Source organism: Triticum aestivum, chromosome 3B (assembly GCF_018294505.1).
Source record: "Triticum aestivum cultivar Chinese Spring chromosome 3B, IWGSC CS RefSeq v2.1, whole genome shotgun sequence".
Lineage (NCBI taxonomy): Eukaryota > Viridiplantae > Streptophyta > Magnoliopsida > Poales > Poaceae > Triticum > Triticum aestivum.
In genome coordinates, this window is record NC_057801.1 from 48808006 (window position 1) to 48829764 (window position 21759).

The window sequence follows — 21759 nt, forward strand, 5'->3', positions numbered from 1 at the left end:
GTTCGATATTTTGATGAGATGTATGTTGTCGTTTCCTATAGTGGTGTTATGTGAACGTCGACTACATGACACTTCACCATTATTGGGCCTAGAGGAAGGCATGGGGAAGTAATAAGTAGATGATGGGTTGCTAGAGTGACAGAAGCTTAAACCCTAGTTTATGCATTGCTTCGTTAGGGGCTGATATGGATCCATATGTTTAATGCTGTGGTTAGGTTTACCTTAATACTTCTTTTGTAGTTGCAGACGCTTGCAATATGGGTTAATCATAAGTGGGATGCTTGTCCAAGTAAGGGCAGTACCCTAGTACCGGTCCACCCACATATCAAATTATCAAAGTACCGAACGTGAATCATATGAACGTGATGAAAACTAGCTTGACGATAATTCCCATGTGTCCTCGGGAGCTCCTTTCTCATTATTAGAAATTGTCCAGGCTTATCCTTTGCTACATAAAGGATTGGGCCACCTTGCTGCACTTTACTTATTTTATTTACTTGTTACTCTTTACTATTTATCTTATCACAAAACTATCTATCACCTACAATTTCAGTGCTTGCAGAGAAAACCTTACCGAAAACCGCTTATCATTTCCTTCTGCTCCTCGTTGGGTTCAACACTCTTACTTATCGAAAGGACTATGATTGATCCCCTACACTTTTGGGCCATCAAGACTCTTTTATGGCGCCGTTGCCGGGGAGTGTAGCGCTTTTGGTGAGTGGAACTTGGTAAGGAAACATTTATATAGTGTGCTGAAATTTTCTGTTACTTGTCACTACGGAAACTAATCCTTTGAGGGGCTTGTTTGGGGTATCTTCACCCCAACCAGAAGAGCAAAGAGTTGCTCCTCAACCTACTGAACTTTATGAAAATATTTACTTTGAGATTCCTTCGGGTATGATAGAGAAACTTCTAGCTAATCCATTTGCAGGAGATGGAACATTGCATCCCGATTTACACCTTATCTTTGTGGATGAAGTTTGCGGATTATTTAAGCTTGCAGGTATTCCTGATTATGTTTTCAAAAGGAAGGTCTTCCCTTTATCTTTGAAGGGAGATGCATTGACATGGTATAGGCTATGTGATGATACGAGATCTTGGAATTATAAACGATTGAAACTGGAATTTCACCAGAAGTTCTATCCTATGTATCTTGTTCATCGTGATCGTAATTACATATATAATTTCTGGCCTCGCAAAGGAGAAAGCATCGCTCAAGCTTGGGGCAGGCTTAAGTCAATGTTATGTTCATGCCCCATTCATGAGCTCTCTCGGGAAATGATTATTCAGAACTTTTATGCTTGGATTTCTCTTGATAATCGCAACCTGCTCGATACTTCCTATGTTGGTTCTTATATGCTGAAGACTATTGATTTCAAATGGGACTTATTGGAAAGAATTAAACGCAACTCTGAAGATTGGGGTTCCGACGATGGTAAGGAGTCAGGTATGACACCCAAGTTCGATTGTGTTAAATCTTTTATGGATACCAATGCTTTTCGTGGATTTAGCACTAAGTATGGACTTGACTCTGAGATAGTAGCTTCTTTCTGTGAATCTTTTGCTACTCACATTGATCTCCCTAAAGAGAAGTGGTTTAAATATAATCCTCCTGTTGAAGTAAAAGTAGTTGCACCTATTACAGTCGAAGAAAAGATTATTACCTATAGTGATCCTATTTTTCCTACTGCTTATGTTGAAAAAAACCCTTTTCCTTTTAGGATAAAGGATCATGCTAAAGCTTCGACTGTTGTTCGTAATAGTAATACTAGGACTTATACACCTCTTGAGCAAATTAATGTTGAACCTAGTATTGCTATGGTTAAAGATCTCTTGGATGAGGATTTAGATGGGCATTGAGGGAGTCCTGGACTAGGGGGTGTCCGGATAGCCGAACTATCATCATCGGCCGGACTCCAAGACTATGAAGATACAAGATTCAAGACTTCGTCCCGTGTCCGGATGGGACTTTCCTTGGCGTGGAAGGCAAGCTTGGCGATATGGATATGTAGATTTCCTACCATTGTAACCGACCCTGTATAACCCTAGCCCTCTCCGGTGTCTATATAAACCGGATGGCTTTAGTCCATAGGACGAACAACAATCATACCATAGGCTAGCTTCTAGGGTTTAGCCTCCTTGATCTCGTGGTAGATCCACTCTTGTAACACACATCATCAATATTAATCAAGCAGGACGTAGGGTTTTACCTCCATCAAGAGGGCCCGAACCTGGGTAAAACATCGTGTCCCTTGTCTCCTGTTACCATCCGCCTAGACGCATAGTTCGGGACCCCCTACCCGAGATCCACCGGTTTTGACACCGACATTGGTGCTTTCATTGAGAGTTCCTCTGTGCCGTCGCCATCAGAAAGGATGCCTTTTCCCGTCTTTAAAGACGGCACCGTCGTCAATGGAGCTTTGGCCGCCAGCCAGACTAACCGGCTAGGCGGTTCTCTTATGACCGCCTGTTCGGCCACCGCTGCGACAATGACCTCTCAGGTCATTAAAAGCGATCTTCACGTCAGCTTGGAATTCGCCGAACAGCTAGATCCGATTGAGCTATCCTCTGTAAACGGGCTCTTGGATCGAATCGCCGCCCTGGGAGTCGCTACCGACCACGATCAGATTGGACTTAAAACTGATCTGAGAGAAATTAACTCTCCCCAGGTTACCCACCACGTTGTTGTGGTAGAGGAACAATGCGACGACTCTTCTTCTATGTTAAAAACCAACTATGTCCGGATTCCCGATCCCTCCATGCCAGATTCCCGCAGAGGGACGGACGCCAATCAAATACTGAACCTAAAGTCAGGCACCGGACCAGATTTGTTGGAAAGCATCCGACAAACCAAGCTTCCAAATCCGAAAGCTTCTTGGCCTTTAAGCCTCAGATCGGGCGGGGTTCGGAACTTAATTCCACCCGCCCACCCAAACATAAGCGATCTATCTCAAATACGGCAAGAGCCCGATGAAACAGTACATCATTACTGGGCCAGATTCCTCCTGGTTATGAACAGGATAATGGACTGTCGTGAAGAAAGCGCGATTTCAATTTTCTGCAACAATTGCACGGACAAGGGAATAATAAACGCCATCAGTCGTCGCGAAGTTACACGCTTCGCCGACCTAGCGACCATTGTACAAAAATACTGCGCGATGGAGAGTGCTTGGAAAACCGAAACTAGGTTTTGGGACAATCCAGCCCTGAATACAGCCCCAGTCCGAAATAAAAGGGTGCGTCATACTCAAGCGCCCGGGTTAAAAACCAAGAAGGCAAAACCCCCTAAAGGGTACGGAACCGTACTGGAGGGATGGCTCAACGGACCCTGCAAAATCCACAGTACGGAGGGCGCCACTCCAACACATAGCCTTCGAGCATGTTGGATACTACGGCAGGTGGGCAAAAGTGGCGAAGGGTTTTTAGCCCCAGGCAACCAGCCCAGCAGTACCAGTACGGTATTAACAGTCTTCGAGACTTTCGCATCAAATAACATGCGGAAACGAACAATCCGCAGCCTCGCCGAAGTCTACCAAGTAGCAACAACAAATCCATGGAGTGACACGGCTATCACCTTCAATGCCAGTGACGAACCTAAATTCCGAACAGCTAGAGCACCAGCCGCATTGTTCCTCAGTCCGATAGTGGACGGCTTTCGTCTTACCAAGGTACTCATGGATGGCGGCAGTGGATTAAACCTCATCTACGAAGAAACCCTTCAAAAATGGAAATTTACTGGAGCCGCATAGAGCAAAGCAGCACAACCTTCAGGGGAATAATCCCTAGTCGAGAAGTACGCTGCACAGGAAAAATCACACTAGATGTAGTGTTCGGCTCGCCGGACAATTACAGGTCCGAAGAGGTCACGTTCCAAGTGGCCCCATTCGGCAGCGGATATCACGCCTTGTTAGGGCGAGAGTCATTCACAATCTTCCAAGCTATACCCCATTACGGGTACATGAAGCTCAAAATGCCCGGACCCAATGGAATAATCACTCTCGCCAGTGATCCCAATACAGCACTCCGCGTTGAAAATAAGATAGCCGTGCTGGCCCTAGAGGCATTATCTGAAGCCCTAGCGGCAGAGGAACTAACTGCGCTGCGCTCCATGGTGGATAGGGACGATGTGATACTCGATAAGAGGTCCAAGTCCACCTCTTTTAAACCAGCATACGAAATAGTCAAATTCCAGGTCCATCCAACAGACCCCACAAAGACAGCCTCCATTGGGGCACAATTAAATCCTGATGTAGAAGCCGCACTATGAGAATTCCTTCGGGAAAATTGGGACATTTTTGCCTGGCACCCTTCAGACATGCCAGGAATCGCACGCAGGCTGGCAGAGCACAGCCTAAATATCCTAAAAGGATTCAAGCCAGTCAAACAAGCTCTTCGGCGATTTTCTGAACCCAAAAGATAGGCAATGGGAGAGGAGCTAGCCAAACTCTTAGAAGCCAAATTCAGCAGAGATATAAAACATCCGGACTGGCTAGCCAACCTAGTAATGGTACCAAAAAGGACAAATCCTGGCGCCTTTGCGTCGATTTCAAAGACCTTAACAAGGCCTGTCCAAAGGACCCTTTCCCTCTCCCTCGCATCGACCAAATCATCGATGCTACCGCAGGGCACGATTCATTGTGCTTCCTCGATGCATACTCCGGATACCATCAAATCAAGATGGCGGAAAAAGACCAGGCCGCAACGGCCTTCATTACTCCATATGGGCCATTCTGCTTCAACACAATGCCCTTCGGACTCAAAAACGCCGGCGCAACATATCAGCGCATGATTCAGACATGTCTGGCTACCCAGATAGGCAAAACAGTAGAGGCATACGTAGACAATGTGGTCATCAAGACCAAACACGTCGAAACTCTAGTAGATGACTTGAGGGTGACATTCGACAACCTTTGAGCGTATGACATTAAGCTCAACCCGGAAAAATGTGTCTTCGGAGTACCAGCCGGAAAGCTTTTGGGCTTCATTGTATACGGTAGAGGAATTGAAGCAAACCCAGCCAAGATCCGAGCTCTGTCACAATTGGATATCCCAAAAGACCTCAAGCAAATTCAAAAACTAACTGGATGCGTAGCGGCTCTAAGCCGCTTCATCTCCCGTTTGGGAGAAAAGGCTATGCCCCTCTATCGCCTCCTCCGGTGCACCGAACACTTCGAATGGACGGATGCTGCCACGGCCGGACTCGAAGAAATCAAGGCCATACTGGCAACAAATCCGGTCTTGGCTGCGCCCAACCTGGGCGAACCTATGTTATTATATATCGCAGCAACACATCAGGTTGTCAGCGCGGTACTCGTCGTCGAACGAGAAACAGAAGGGCACATATTCCCTCTTCAAAAACCAGTGTACTACGTATCCACTGTCTTAACTCCATGCAAGTCCCGGTACCCACATTATCAAAAGATAGCGTATGCGGTATTCATGGCATCCCGCAAGCTGTGACACTACTTTCAAGAGTGTTCCATAACGGTGTCCTCTGAAGTACCTCTCAACGATATTATAAACAATCGCGACGCAACGGGCAGGATTGCAAAATGGGCCATTGAGCTCTTACCATTTGACATAACCTACAAACCACGGCGAGCTATAAAGTCGCAAGTTCTGGCTGACTTCGTTGCCGAATGGACCGAAGCCGAACTCCCTAAAGAGTACGGCGCGTACTCCAATTGGATCATGCATTTCGACGGATCCAAAATGTTGGCTGGCTTGGGGGCTGGCGTCGTCTTGACGTCCCCAACCGGAGACACAGTCCAATACGTACTTCAAATAATGTACATGGACTCCAACAACGCAGCCGAATATGAGGCCCTTCTACATGGCCTCCGGATGGCAATCTCCATGGGCATTCAACGCCTAGAGGTGCGCGGGGATTCAAACCTCGCAATATCCCAAGTAAATGGAGACTTTGACGCCAAAGATCCGAAAATGGCAGCCTACCGCAACGCCGTCCTAAAAATGTCAGCTCGGTTCGAAGGACTCGAATTCCACCATGTAGCCCGGGATAACAACCAGGCAGCAGATCGGCGCAAAACGCAACACCGTCCCTCCAAACATCTTCCTGGAACGGCTCTTTAAGCCATCCGTATTATGGGAAGAGGAGTCCGGAAATAACAATCCGGAACCAGCTGCATCACCTAACTCAGACCATTCTGACACAATCGGCGGCTCAGCCAATGAAATAACACCTTCAGCCCACAAAATAATGGCAGTAATTGCCCCGTGGACGGAACCATTCCTAGCCTACTTAATCAGGCAGGAACTTCCCGAAGACCAAAATGAGGCCCGCTGCATAGTTCGGCGATCTAAAGCCTACAAGGTCCATGAGGGAGAACTTTATAAGAAAAGCACAACCGGAGTCCTTCAAAGGTGTATCTCCGAAGAGGAAGGCGAAATCTCCTGGCTGAAATTCACGCCGGACTCGGCGGGCACCACGCTGCAGCCCGGGCCCTTGTAGGCAAGGCCTTCCATATAGGATTTTATTGGCCAACAGCCCGGGCAGATGCTCAGGACTTAGTCCAACGATGCGTCGGTTGCTAGCTCTTTGCTAATCAGAGCCACATGCCACCCACCGCCCTCAAAACTATACCCATCACCTAGCCATTCGCGGTTTGGGGGCTTGACATGGTTGGACCCCTTCAAGGGGGAACCCACAAGCACAAATACTTATTGGTCATGGTGGACAAATTCACCAAATGGATAGAGGCCAAGCCAGTTGAAACGGCAGAATCCGGACCGGTGATAGACTTCATATCCGGGGTAGTACACCGTTTTGGCGTCCCCCACAGCATCATCACTAATAACGGCACGAATTTCATGGCCGACGAGGTTAAACTCTGGTGCAAAAACATGGGCATCAAGCTCGACTACGCTTTAGTCTATCACCCCCAAACTAACGGTCAAGTCGAGCGAGCAAATGGTCTAATCATGAGCGGCATTAAACCCAGACTAGTGCGGTCCCTCAAGGAATCTAACACGCACTGGGTAGAGGAGCTCGACTCCGTACTCTGGGGGTTGCGGACCACGCCAAACCACACTACCGGATTCACAACATTTTTTATGGTGTACGGCGCAGAGGCAGTTCTGCCCTGCGATATAATTCATGACTCACCTCACGTGCGCATGTACGAAGAAAGAGAAGCCGAGTTGGATCGGCAGGACAGTTTGGACACCTTAGAGGAGGAGCGGGACGTGGCAAAAGCTCGTTCCGCATTCTATCAGCAGCAGGCTCGAAGATATCAAAGCAGAGAAGTACGGGCCAAAACCTACAATGTTGGCGAAGTTGTTCTACGCCTGCCGGACAAGAAAAAGGACAAACTTAAGCCCAAGTGGGAAGGTCCCTTCATCATCGACCAAGTCCTGACCGGCGGAGCATACCGTCTAGGTAACGCATCTGACAACCGACTCGAGCCGAACCCACGGAACGCAGCCCGTCTCCGAAGATTCTACGCCTAACGCCGGACTCAGAGTTCGTCTCACTCCTCCATCCACCTTTTTACATTTTCACTCTCTCTTGTCCCCCTCCTTCTTCCCACCTTTTTTTTCAATACCTTTGATAGGCTGATTTGTGCATTGTTCGCACACACTTGATGTGCTCCTAGCACTCATTATACCTGGGGGCTTCTTTAAAAGAAGCTTATTTATATGGGCTTCATGCCCACCACATGTGTCACACTTCCGCATGTACCTTTTGATCACCATTATATGCATCGATATGACTTAAGTTTTGGCCAAGCCGGGTTGCCTGGCTCCTCTGCTTACCCCTACATTCCCGATTGTTCGGCTACGAGGTAAAGGGAGCACCTCTGCGATTGTTACTGCCGGGTCAGCCGGATGTGTACCTCAGATTGGGTGAAGCCGAAGGCTAGCGTTCTTAAGGGAATATTCGGTCGGTGACCTGAAAGATGATTTATTACTTACTTATTTATCTGCCCCCAGATGCTTTTTCTGCTATTTTCGCAGTCCGGACATGCACTTTAGGGCATGCCTCCCAAGGAAAGGAACCCTTAAAGGAACTATTCTCCCTGGAAGATGTTTCTTACTAACCATGTAATATAAGATAGCTAGTTGGGCACTTGTCTGATAAAGCAATTATGACCCCTACGCCTTGTCTCCATGCATGCCCCGGTTCTTTTATAACCGTCAGGGTATTCGGACAGACTCCGGACTGTTGGGTCCCGAGGTTGAAGCAAAAAGGTCTGCAAAGGCAAATGATCTACAATCCAGCTAGAAGGCATTTTACATGTCATTTTAAAATTACATCGTCAAACTGACTGATTGTACTCCTCTTCAATCCCATCTAACAGGCTGTCTAATTTACAGTCCTGTTGGGAATATTTCGCGGCCAGCTCTACTTGGCCGTACATCAAGCTCACAGGGATCTCCTTCCCATCAGGCCCCGCAGGTCCGACCTCGGCCATGTGGTCAGCCTTCGGGTACCGCGTCTTCACCATGGCCCAGGCCTCCCTGGCACCTTGACGGCAGGCCGATATCTTCCACAGACGGAGACGTCGCCGTACTCCCTGAAGCTTCTCAGCAAGCCCTCCAAGGCAATCAGGTAGGGAGACGGAAGGCCATAAGGCCTGAACGACGCCACTCATCGCCTGCCGAACACGTTCAAGCAGTTGCACGAGCTCGGGAAGTTGGTCACCCGTTGAACCGGGCATTTCCTCCATAGGGCGACCTGTGAGTACACCTACAGACATATTTCTGTCAACCGACTTCCTCACCGAACTCTTCTTTTCAAAAGAGTTTGCTCAAGCACTTACTATAGATGCCGCGACGAAGCCGCTGATTCTCCTTCAAGGAGCTAGACAGCTGGGCCCGAACACCTTTTAGCTCTTCTCCAAGCTGGGTGTGGGCATCTTGGAGTTTATTCCTCTCCTGCTGCACCTTCATAAGCACCCTCTCGCCGGCCTTCAACTGGCGCAGTAGCTGTTGCTTGTCCGAATCTAGTCCGGCGCCCTCTGCAATATTATTGTCAGATTTATGCACACGCCGCACTTTGTTAACTACTTATCTTTTCGAAGTACGTATTACCAGCGGGGGTCTCTGTGGCTCCCCCTGTGGCGGCCAGTGCGGCCTCAAGTTGGGCCTTGCACTCCTGAAGTTCCTGGGACAGGTGGGTATTCTTCTCCGTAAGATCCTGCATAATAAATGATCCTTAAATCAGTTATTTTAACTATTTTAAGTCTCGGGGGCTACTGGCATATATAACTATTAAAATTACTTACCGGTATGTCCTTCACATACTGCACCGTGGCTCTGGTTAAACCATCTTGAGCGGCACGGAGGTGCGCGTCTCCTGCATCAAAGGCATTCAACGCCTCCGAGGAGAAGCACACGTCACGAAGAACTGTCCGGCGACGCCTGTGATTCATGGCGCACTCCACCTCAGAACGGGTGGCGGACAGCCTGTCGGCATCCTCCGTTGAAGGAGCATCCGGCTCATGCCCTGTGTTCGCCTCCCCTTCCGAACCACGCGTTGGAGCATGGCTGGCGGAGGCTTGATTGGCTACCTCTCCGGACACTGTCCGGCGAGCGCTCTTTCTCTTGGAAAAGTTATGAGCATTAATATACCTCCTAGGGATCCTTCCCTTAAAAACAGTGGTGCGCCGTACCATTGCGGCGACATTTCGATTCGCGTCACACTCCTTTTCCGTCTGCTGGGCCGAACTGACCCTTGCTGGTCAGCCGCCGCGGGTTCGGCTTCTCGCCTTGAAGGGACCTCCTGCAAGACACCGTTGGTATATGGTGATCTGAAATACGCAAGGACGAAGTAATGGTGTCAGAACTCCGGTCATAATTACCTGAGAAGCCGGACATAATCCGGGGTAGTCAGCCGTAATGGCGACTAAAGCATTGTCCATGCTGAGTTGGTGGAACACCCCATCAATTAGCTCCACCTTTATGTTCGTATCCTCTTCGGAGGCCGGATCAAGGGATCTTCCCGGATCCTCGGGTTGTGGAGACGGACTGTGTATGCCCTCCACATCCCGACGCAGTTCCTGCGTCAAAATCATAAAGTAAGGCATTTAACTTCGAAAGCACGGGTCGGATGTATAAACGTTCGCTTACCCAGCTCCGAGTGTTATTCATGGAGAACCCATTCAATGGGCTCGTCTGGAGAAAGTCCTCCTTCTCCCCCTTGCACAAGCCGGACAGGATCTTCACCAGATCCGCGGCCGATCCTGGCCCCTTGCGGCCATGACGGGTGGCATCGTTCTCCCTGTTGAAATCCCACATGGGGTGGCCCCTATATGGGAGCGGCTGCACCCCTCGCATAATGCATGTGGCCATGATTCCAATCATGGTCAATCCGGAGTGGGCCAGTAACCTAATCCGGCCCATAAGATAATGGACGCTCCCATCATCCTCCCGTTGAGGGCTCCGCGGGCGCCAACTCAGGTGTTTCTTCAAGGGAGCATTGCTGAAATCTGGGAGGCCAATCCGAACTGGATCCGGCAGAGGGGTGCCCTCCATATAGAACCATTCCGAAGGCCAATCTTCGGACGCCTTCTTCGGGGTGCCGGATGGATATCCGGTCCCGGCGATGCGCCATATTTCGGCTCCGCCCACTTGATATATCGACCCCTCGTGAGAACGGGGTACGAGGCAAAACAATCTCTTCCACAGCGCAAAATGGGGCTTGATGCCCAAAAACGGCTCGCAAAGAGCTACAAATCCCGCGATGTGCAAAATGGAGGCAGGTGTAAGGTGGTGAAGCTGGAGTCCGTAGAACTCCAGGAGCCCCCAGAGAAACGGATGTATGGGAAATCCGAGTCCCCTTATTAAATAAGGGACAAAGCATACCCGCTCTCCTTTGGAGGGGTTGGGAATGCTCTCCGCCTGCTTTCCACCCTGGAAGGTGGCCAGTCCAGCTCGAACCGGAACCATGAAGGCTGGGGGAAGATATCCCTCGGTTTGGAGCGCCACTAGCTCGCTGTGTGGAACTGAGCATCTCCCCCAATCTCCTAGCTTAGGGCTGGGAGCGCGAAAGGTGGAGCCGCGTCGACTATCCATGATAGAATGGATTTTTGTCAGAGGCGCTTCGATGAGTACTTGCGGAAGGAGGATGGTGTGAGTTGGATCTAGATCCTCACCTCTCTTGTAGGCGGCTCGTTCGCATGGCTAGGGGGGAAATGTAAAAATACCCTAGCTTTTCGCATTCATACGACACGTGGAAGAAGGCCATTATTGGGCGTAGAAGCCAAGGAGCGCAACATTTATAAGGAAGCCGGACATTATTCGACAGGAACATGAAGTTTGAAGGAGAACTCGCCTTGCAACGCCGAAGACAACATGCGCGCCGGACTCGTCGTCATTGAAGCCTAGTTCGGGGGCTACTGAGGGAGTCCTGGACTAGGGGGTGTCCGGATAGCCGAACTATCATCATCGGCCGGACTCCAAGACTATGAAGATACAAGATTGAAGACTTTGTCCCGTGTCCGGATGGGACTTTCCTTGGCGTGGAAGGCAAGCTTGGCGATACGGATATGTAGATTTCCTACCATTATAACCGACTCTGTGTAACCCTAGCCCTCTCCAGTGTCTATATAAACCGGATGGCTTTAGTCCATAGGACGAACAACAATCATACCATAGGCTAGCTTCTAGGGTTTAGCCTCCTTGATCTCGTGGTAGATCCACTCTTGTAACACACATCATCAATATTAATCAAGCAGGACGTAGGGTTTTACCTCCATCAAGAGGGCCCGAACCTGGGTAAAACATCGTGTCCCTTGTCTCCTGTTACCATCCGCCTAGACGCACAGTTCAGGACCCCCTACCCGAGATCCGCCGGTTTTGACACCGACAGGCATGTTATTTCTTTCTATGGTGAGACTGCTAATATTGCTAGGCCAGATACTAAGACACCTAGACCTATTGTAGGCATGCCTGTTATTTCTGTTAAAATAGGAGATCATTGTTATCATGGCTTATGTGATATGGGTGCTAGTGCTAGTGCAATACCTTATACCTTGTATCAAGAAATTATGCATGACATTGCACCCATTGAATTAGAAGACATAGATGTTACTATTAAGCTTGCTAATAGGGATACAATTAAACCCTTTGGGATTGTTAGAGATGTTGAAGTTTTGTGTGGGAAGGTTAAATACCCTGTTGATTTTCTTGTTCTTGGTTCCCCACAAGATGATTTTTGTCCCATTATTTCTGGTAGACCCTTCTTGAATACGGCTAGTGCTAAGATTAATTGTGAAAAGAATACTGTCACTGTTGGCATAGATGGTATGTCTCATGAGTTTAATTTCGCTAAGTTTAGTAGACAACCTCGTGATAGGGAACCACCTAGTAAGGATGAAATTATTGGTCTTGCTTCCACTGTTGTTCCTCCAACTGATCCGTTAGAACAATATTTGCTAGACCATGAAAACAACATGTTTATGAAGGAAAGAGAGGAAATAGATGAAGTGTTCCTTAAATAGGAACCTGTGCTGAAACATAACCTTCCCATTGAAATTCTTGGGGATCCCCCTCCACCCAAGGGTGATCCCGTGTTTGAACTCAAACCATTACCTGATAATCTTAAGTATGCTTATCTTTAAAAAGAAATATATCCTGTTATTATTAGTGCTAACCTTTCAGAGAAAGAAGAGGAAAGATTATTGGAAACTCTGAAAAAGCACCGAGCAGCTATTGAATATACTCTGGATGATCTTAAGGGCATTAGTCCCACATTATGCCAACACAAAATTACAGTGGAAAAATATGCCAAACCAGTTAGAGATCCTCAAAGACGATTAAATCCCAAGATGAAGGAAAGTGGTAAGAAAGGAGATACTAAAGCTCCTTGAGGCAGGTATTATTTATCCTGTTGCTAATAGTGAATGGGTAAGCCCTGTCCATTGTGTTCCTAAAAAGGGAGGTATTACCGTTGTTCCTAACGATAAAGATGAATTGATCCCACAAAGAATTATTACAGGTTATAGGATGGTAATTGATTTCCGTAAGTTAAATAAAGCTACTAAGAAAGATCATTACCCTTTACCTTTTATTGATCAAATGCTAGAAAGACTATCCAAACACACACATTTCTGCTTTCTAGATGGTTATTCTGGCTTCTCTCAGATACCTGTGTCAGCGAAGGATCAATCTAAAAATACTTTTACTTGCCCTTTTGGTACTTTTGCTTATAGACGTATGCCTTCTGGTTTATGCAATGCACCTGCTACCTTTCAAAGACGCATGATGGCTATATTCTCTGATTTTTGTGAAAAGAATTGTGAGGTATTCACGGAGGACTTTTCTGTTTATGGATCCTCTTTTGATGATTGTTTGAGCAATCTTGATCGAATTTTGCAGAGATGCTAAGACACTAGTCTCGTCCTGAATTGGGAAAAGTTTCACTTTATGGTTAATGAAGGCATTGTCTTGGGGCACAAGATCTCCGAGAGAGGTATTGAAGTTGATAAAGCCAAAGTTGATGCTATTGAAAAGATGCCATGTCCCAAGTACATAAAAGGTATAAGAAGTTTCCTTGGTCATGCCGGTTTTTATAGGAGGTTCATTGAGGACTTTTCTAAAATCTCTAGGCCTCTGACTAATTTATTACAAAAACATATTCCTTTTTACTTTGATGATGATTGTGTAGAAGCATTTGAAATACTTAAGAAAGCTTTGATCACTGCACCTATTGTTCAGCCACCTGATTGGAATTTACTTTGATGATGCTAGTGATTATGCTGTAGGTGTTTTTCTAGGGCAAAGCGTCGATAAGAAATTGAATGTTATCCAGTATGCTAGTAAGACTCTTGATACTGCCCAGAGAAATTATGCTACTACTAAAAAAGAGTTCTTAGCAGTTGTGTTTGCATGTGATAAGTTTAGACCTTATATTGTTGAAGGTACTATTCACACTGATCATGCTGCTATTAAATATCTTATGGAAGAGAAAGATGCTAAGCCTAGACTCATTAGATGGGTTCTCTTGTTCCAAGAATTTGACTTGCATATTATTGATAGAAAGGGCGCTGAGAACCCCGTTACAGATAACTTGTCTAGGTTAGAGAATGTTCTTGATGACCCACTGCCTATTAATGATAGCTTTCCTGATGAACAATTACCGGTCGTCAATGTTTCTCGTACTGCTCCTTGGTATGTTGATTATGCTAATTGCATTGTTGCTAAATATATACCGCCTAGTTTCACATACCAGAAAAAGAAAAGGTTCTTTTATGATTTAAGACATTACTTCTGGGATGACCCACACCTTTATAAAGAACGAATAGATGGTGTTATTATACGTTGTGTGCCTGAGCATGAACAGGAACAGATTCTACGCAAGTGTCACTCTGAATCCTATGGACGACACCACGCTGGAGATAGAACTGCACACAAGGTACTACGATCTGGTTTTTATTGGCCTACTTCCTTCAAAGATGCTCGTAAGTTTGTCTTATCTTGTGACGAATGTCAAAGAATAGGTAACATTAGTAGACGTCAAGAAATGCCTATGAATTATTCTCTTGTTATTGAACCATTTGATGTTTGGGGCTTTGATTATATGGGAACTTTTCCTGCCTCTAATGGTTATACACATATTTTAGTTGCTGTTGATTACGTTACTAAGTGGGTAGAAGCTATTCCAACTAGTAGTGCTGATCATAACACTTCTATTAAAATGCTTAAAGAAGTTATTTTTTCGAGGTTTGGAGTCCCTAGATATCTTATGACTGATGGTGGTTCACATTTTATTCATGGTGCTTTCCGTAAGATGCTTGCTAAGTATGATGTCAATCATAGAATCGCATCTCCTTATCATCCGCAGTCTAGTGGTCAAGTAGAGTTGAGCAATAGAGAGCTCAAATTAATTTTGCAAAAGACTGTGAATAGATCTAGAAAGAATTGGTCCAAAAACCTTGATGATGCATTATGGGCCTATAGAACTGCAAACAAAAATCCTATGGGTATGTCTCCATATAAGATGGTTTATGGAAAAGCGTGTCATTTACCTCTTGAACTTGAACATAAGGCATATTGGGCTATTAAAGAGCTCAATTATGACTTCAAACTTGCCGGTGAGAAGAGGTTATTTGATATTAGATCAGTTGATGAATGGAGAACCCAAGCGTATTAGAATGCCAAGCTATTCAAAGAAAAAGTCAAACACTGGCATGATAAGAGGATACAAAAGCGTGAGTTTAACATAGGGGATTATGTGTTATTATTCAATTCTTGTTTAAGATTTTTTGCAGGGAAACTCCTCTCAAAATGGGAAGGTCCCTACATTATCGAGGAGGTCTATCGTTCTGGTGCCATAAAAATCAACAACTTCGAAGGCACGAGTCCAAGGGTGGTAAACGGTCAAAGAATTAAACATTACATTTCAGGTACTCCTATCAATGTTGAAACTAATATTACCGAAACTGTAACCCCTGAGGAATACATTAGGGACACTTTCCAGAACGTTCCAGACTCTGGAAAGGTATAGGTGTGTGGTACGGTAAGTAAACTGACTCCAAAGGAACTCCAATGGCAATTTTTATCAGTTTTGGAATATTTAAGAATTTTAGGAAGAAAGAAGTAGTCCGAAAGGGACACAGGCTCCCACGAGAGTGGAGGGCGCCCCCCCCTACTAGGCGTGCCCCCTGTCTCGTGGGCACCTCGTGTGCCTCCTGGACTCCGTTTTCTTGCATGTTATGTATTTTGGTCGGTAAAAATTCATTATATATACTATCAGGACCGGTTTTCCAATAAAATATTTGTTAAAAAATCGACCATTTTATCCGACCAGTATAGAAAAATCCTCCTTACTGGTGGACAAATCATTGATACAAAAATCCACAAGTACTAAATATTATACAAGGTTGAGCTGAGGCTGCTCAACAATTTATTACAAGCATGCCGATATTGTACATAAAGGTGGATATGACACAAGGAGTATGGTGGCATAACTACTGACTCGAAGTAAAAGTGGTGGTGGATATGTCACAGTGAAGTGGGTGACATGACTCCTAAATCTTACAGCTCATCGAGCACCAGAGTGAGGCTCGATGATTTTATTAGGGTAGCGGAAGCGTATATGATACAAGTGACCAACTCTAGGATCGCACGGGACTGACTAGGACTCCTCTAGGCGTCGGACTCGCTATCGTACTCTTCATCCATAAGATCGCCTTCGTCAACATCTGGCCAAATCAATAAGCCAGGTGAGTACTTTGAATGTACTCGCAAGACAGTTTGGACATAAGATATAACAAATGCAAACATGATGCACATGAGCGGACTAGTAATACACACACAGATAGTAAATTTGCATTACATGTTAAATAAAAAGGAAGTCAGGCGGTAATCCTCCCGAAATCCCAAATAAAATAACTGAAGACCGATCGGGTGTCTGAAGCGACGCCTCGAAAGGTAAAAAAATAAATTAAAATGCCGCAGTCAGGCATCAAGGTGACAGCACATAAAGGGCTTATATTGAAATATAAATGACAGTACGTGCCACAGTCGGACGTCTAAGCAACATCTTGAAAAGGGCTTATAATGAAAGTAAATAACATGGATGCCACAGTCGGACGTCTGAGCGACATCACATAAAGGGCTTATATCAAAAGTAAATAACGAGAATGCCACAGTCGGATGTCTGAGCGACATCACATAAAGGGCTTATATCAAAAGTAAATAACAAGAATGCCACAGTCGGACGTCTGAGCGACATCACCTAAAGGGCTTATATTAAAAGTAAATAACAAGAATGCCACATTCGGACGTCTGCGCGACATCACATAAAGGGCTTATATCAAAAGTAAATAACAAGAATGCCATAGTCGGACGTCTGAGCGACATCACATAGAGGGCTTATATTTCACCATTCGAATTCAAGTAGCGTATGAATTCAAATCCTCCCAAGGAAATACTCAGTACATAATAATAAACTGGTTAGTCCATCCATAGGCATAACATTCAGCCGGGTTTACCACTCATGTTTATTCACCGGAGATTGTCACTGAGACTGACACTGAGACTGACACTGAGATGGACGTGGAGACTAACACTGATACTGACATTGATATGTTGATCACAGTCCTTGACCATGGACACGATTACTCAAATGGTTTTGACTCTGCAGAGTTTGTACTCTTTACCCACATCCAATGGATTTCCGTAGTCACAAGGGACTAGTTCCGTTTATGGTATTTTAGAAGAAACACATCTAAGCAGTATACACCCATTCCACATTCCGCTGCCAGGAATCACCTAGGCAACGTTCAAGAAGAACTAAAAACGGGGAGGCCACTACCTCGAGTAGCATGGGATCAAATTTATATCGCGTGCTCTAAGGGGTGGCCCCCTCTCGATCCCAACCGGAAACACCCATGCCCCTGACCGGATGACGGGATTTAATCAAGGGCCATGGAACCCGCATCACGGCCCCTCTATTTGGTGTGTACAAGGAAAGAGGTTTGCAACTGACTAGACCGCATTCTTTGCAGAAGACATGTGGCAGCACAAAAAAGGGGACGAACGGAAACCTGACTTGATCCACGTTAATACTTGGCATAAGACTGGCATGCTTCAACAATACCATCTTGCAACCTATCATGCCACCACATGATCAGGTTATCTCACCATCATATAAACACATAAAATTTCAAAGCTCACTTGTAGCTTGCTTTGCATGCAATATAACATTCACTAATGCTTATATAAACATGCTATGAGAAAACTACTCAAGTAAACATGCAAGACACTCATCATATCAAAGGTTCAAACATGCTTGCCTGGTTCGAAATAGTCGGAGTCTAGCTCGGTGAAGTTGGCGGCTCCGTCACCTCCTTCGGTATCTACGGTATAAAAGGAATCGGATACGAACGTAAATACCATGCGTGCATAAAACTTGTTCCAAATATTTTTCAAATAAATATGATAAAAACTACATAGAAAAATAAAGATGACCGAAAAAGAATCAACTCAAAATCGTCTTTTTTTAAAAGTTATAAGGGTTTTGGTCTAGGGACTAATCTGTGATGAAACAGAAACTTTCCAGGGGCTAGTTTGAAAAAAAAACTGAAAAATGTTTCGGTTAGAAAACGTAGTTTGGCCAAAGGCGCTTTCAGAAAACGTTTTGAATAAAAGAGAAAAAGCTAACGAGGGGGTCCCACCCGTCAAGTTTAAAAATCAGAACAGAGTCCCGCCGACGCCCGAGGCTTGCAGTGGTCACCGACATCGATCCACGGCGAGGCAGGGGGAGTGGACGGTACCTACGTACTCATGGAGCTCTGCCGCGTTTGTGGGTGGTGGAGTTGGTCGTCGACGAGCACCACATCAACGGCGGCCTCCTCTCCGGCGGACGGTGGTTCGGTCAGGGATGGATCTCACCGAGGAGGGCTGCAGACGCCAAATTGAAGCGCGGGTTAGAGGAGTGGGAGTACTAGGAGGCTACTGACGCAGTTTGGGAGGCGGGGGTGCTCTCACCAGAGAGAATCTTTCCAGAGCCCGAAGCGGATCGGGGCGGCCGGAGTCGGGGAAGAAGGCTCGCCCGAGGCCATCTGATGAGTGTGGCGAGGTTCTGAGGCGAGGAGGGGAGGTGCTGGGTCGAGAACGAGCTCGGGGCCCCCATTTATAGCCGGCCCGAGGCGGTTGCTGAGACGGGGTTTCTCCGACGACTGATTACGGTGAGGCAGAGGTTGGACGGGATGTTTAAGCGTCTGGGCATCTTCGGATTGGTTCACTGGTTTTGTTTAACGGCTAAACTTGGTACAACTTGGGTGATACTCCAAGTTCTCGACGGAACGGCCTCACGGGCACATCGGCAGCAGGGAGTGCGCTCTGCGCCTCCCAGGCCACGGCGATGGTTCTGTAGCACGCACGGGGAAGGGGATGACCATGCGGCGGCTCCTGGTGGTGTGGGCGGTGCTGGACGGCGCCGTATGGCAGGTCTGGCCCCTGCTGGCCGCCACGGGCAGTTCTGCCACCGCGGAAGACGCCGGAGCTGACGCGCCACATCGCCACCGACGCTCGCGACCGGCCAAACAACCATGCGGCACACTGGATAAGGAGGATTAGTGAGCATCGAGCCAACGAGAGCACTGGCGAGATTGACGCTGCCGACGAAAACGACACTGTCACTGAAAACTGCACACTGAATTTTCTGAACTTGACAGAAACAATGCACACTAGCTATTCGACGAAGTGATTTAGGCACATGGAAAATTTTTGTTGAGCTGATCCTTGGTGAGGTGATCTCTTGATGCATCTGGAGGCTGCCTAAATTATCAAAGATTTTTAGGAAAATAAAAAGAATGAATTTCACCAAAAATGGCAAATCTGGTCCAAACTTACAGCAAGCACTTTTTGAAATATTTGAACTGTGGACCAGCAGTTCTTGATGGATCTTGGTTGAGGGTGCTAAGGACTAGCGAGAGGAATTTATTTGGAGTCAAAACTCAAAGTAAATCTGGCAGTTCCTTTGTCTCTAAGGTCCAAATTAAATGACAGAAAAGATTTTGAGGTTAAAATAAGTAGAAATAAGATCTAGGGGAAGTTGAAACTTCCTGGAATTGGATGCTTGGGTTGACCCAAAGTAGGTGGGTGGGTTTGGAAGAAAGTTTTCAACCTAGGTCATGGCAAGAGAAAAAATTTGAATGGGGAAGAATAAATCCATAATTTATAGTAATACTTTTTAATAAAAGAAATATTAAAACAACCCAAGATTATTTGTGTTGAACCAACACATTTTGAAAAACCCTCAAGACCAAAAATCAATATTGAGAAGGACTCATAACAAAATATTTGTCATAAAAGAAATTTTTTGAGAAGGAGAGTCTCTTTTAAAAAATTAAATAACCTCCTTCCAATTAAATAAAGAATTTAATAAAAACGAAATCAAATTTTTTTTGGAGTCTTACAACACCTACCCCCTTAGGAAAAATCTCGTCCCTGAGATTTCAGCTGATCCTCAAATAGGTGTGGGTACTCTGTCCGAAGAAAATCCTCTCTTTCCCATGTTGCTTCCTCCTCGGTGTGATTGCTCCACTGAACCTTGAAAAACTTAATTGTTTTCCGACGGGTCCTTCTTTCAGACTCGTCCAATATTTTTATTGGATGTTCCCTGTAGGTCAGGTCTGGTTGCACATCAATGCTCTCATGAGATACATGCTTTTCTGGATTGCTTACAAATTTCCTCAACTGTGAGACGTGGAACACATCGTGGACGTCTGACAGTTCTTCGGGTAGGTCTAGCTGGTAGGCTACTGTGCCTCTTCGTGGAGTCACACAGAAGGGTCCAATAAACCGTGGTGCTAGCTTTCCTTTAACTTTGAATCATTACAGACCTCTCATTGGAGATACTTGTAGATACAAGTATTCACCGGGCTCAAAGCTGACTTCACGATGTTTTTTATCGTAATAACTCTTTTGTCAGCTCTGGGCTGTCCTGAGTCGATACCTGATTAGTTTAACTTTCTCCTCAGCTTCCTTGAGCATGTCGAGGCCGAAGATACGACTGTCTCATGTTTCTGACCAATTTAATGGGGTACGGCATCTTCACCCATACAAGGCTTCAAAAGGTGCCATTTGTAGACTGGCTTGGTAACTGTTGTTGTATGTGAACTCGGCATACGGTAAGCTTTCTTCCCAGCTGGTTCCATAGGTGAGAACACATGCTCTTAGCATGTCCTCTAGAATTTGGTTCACACGTTCAGTTTGTCCTCCAGTCTGGGGGGTGGTATGCTGTACTGAATACTAGTTGAGTTCCCAGAGCTTGTTGTAAATGATCCCAAAATCTAGAGACGAATTGAGTGCCTCTGTCGGATATTATAGTCTTTGGAGTTCCATGCAGACAAACTATACGGGAGAGATAAAGTTTGGCAAGCTTCTGAGTGGTGTGGGTTGTCTTTATTGGGATGAAATGTGCCACCTTAGTTAATCTATCTGTGATGACCCATATGGCATCATTTCCGTGTCGTGACCGAGGTAGTCCGACAATAAAATCCATTCCAATTTCGTCCCATTTCCACTAAGGTATCTTGTTTGGCTGTAATAGTCCTGCTGGTTTTTGGTGCTCGGCTTTAATGCGCTAACATGAATCACAACATGCAATGAATGTGGCTATATCCCTCTTCATACCGTGCCACCAAAAAATTTCCTGAATGTACTTGTACATTTTGGTTCCTCCAGGGTGGATTGAATATGGAGCGGTGTGGCCTTCGACTAGAATTTGCTGTTTGAGGTCCTCTATATTTGGTACACAAAGTCTGTCTCCATACCATAATATTCCCTTATTGTCTATGACGAATTCTGAGGCCTTGCCCAGACTCACTTTTCTTTTTATGCCTTCGATGCTGGGGTGTCCATGCTGAGCCTCCTTAATTTGTTCCATTAGGGTGGGCTGTATTTCCAGATTTGACACATTGCCTTCAGTGACCATCACCAAGTTGAGTTTGGCGAACTCCTGCTGAAATTCAGGTCTCAAGTTCTGTAGACTGTCGTTGCCCGAGCTGGGGTTTTGACTAAGAGCATCTGCCACTACATTCGCCTTTCCTGGATGGTAGTGAATGCCAACATCATAATCTTTCACTAATTCCAACCAACGCCGTTGTCGTAAATTGAGTTCTGGTTGTGTGAAAATATATTTGAGGCTTTTATGGTTCGTATATATTTCACAACGATTCCCAAGCAAAAAGTGCCTCCACTCTTTGAGTGCATGAATGACTGCTGCCACCTCCAAGTCATGAGTAGGATAATTTTCTTCATGCTTTCGTAGTTGCCTGGAAGCGT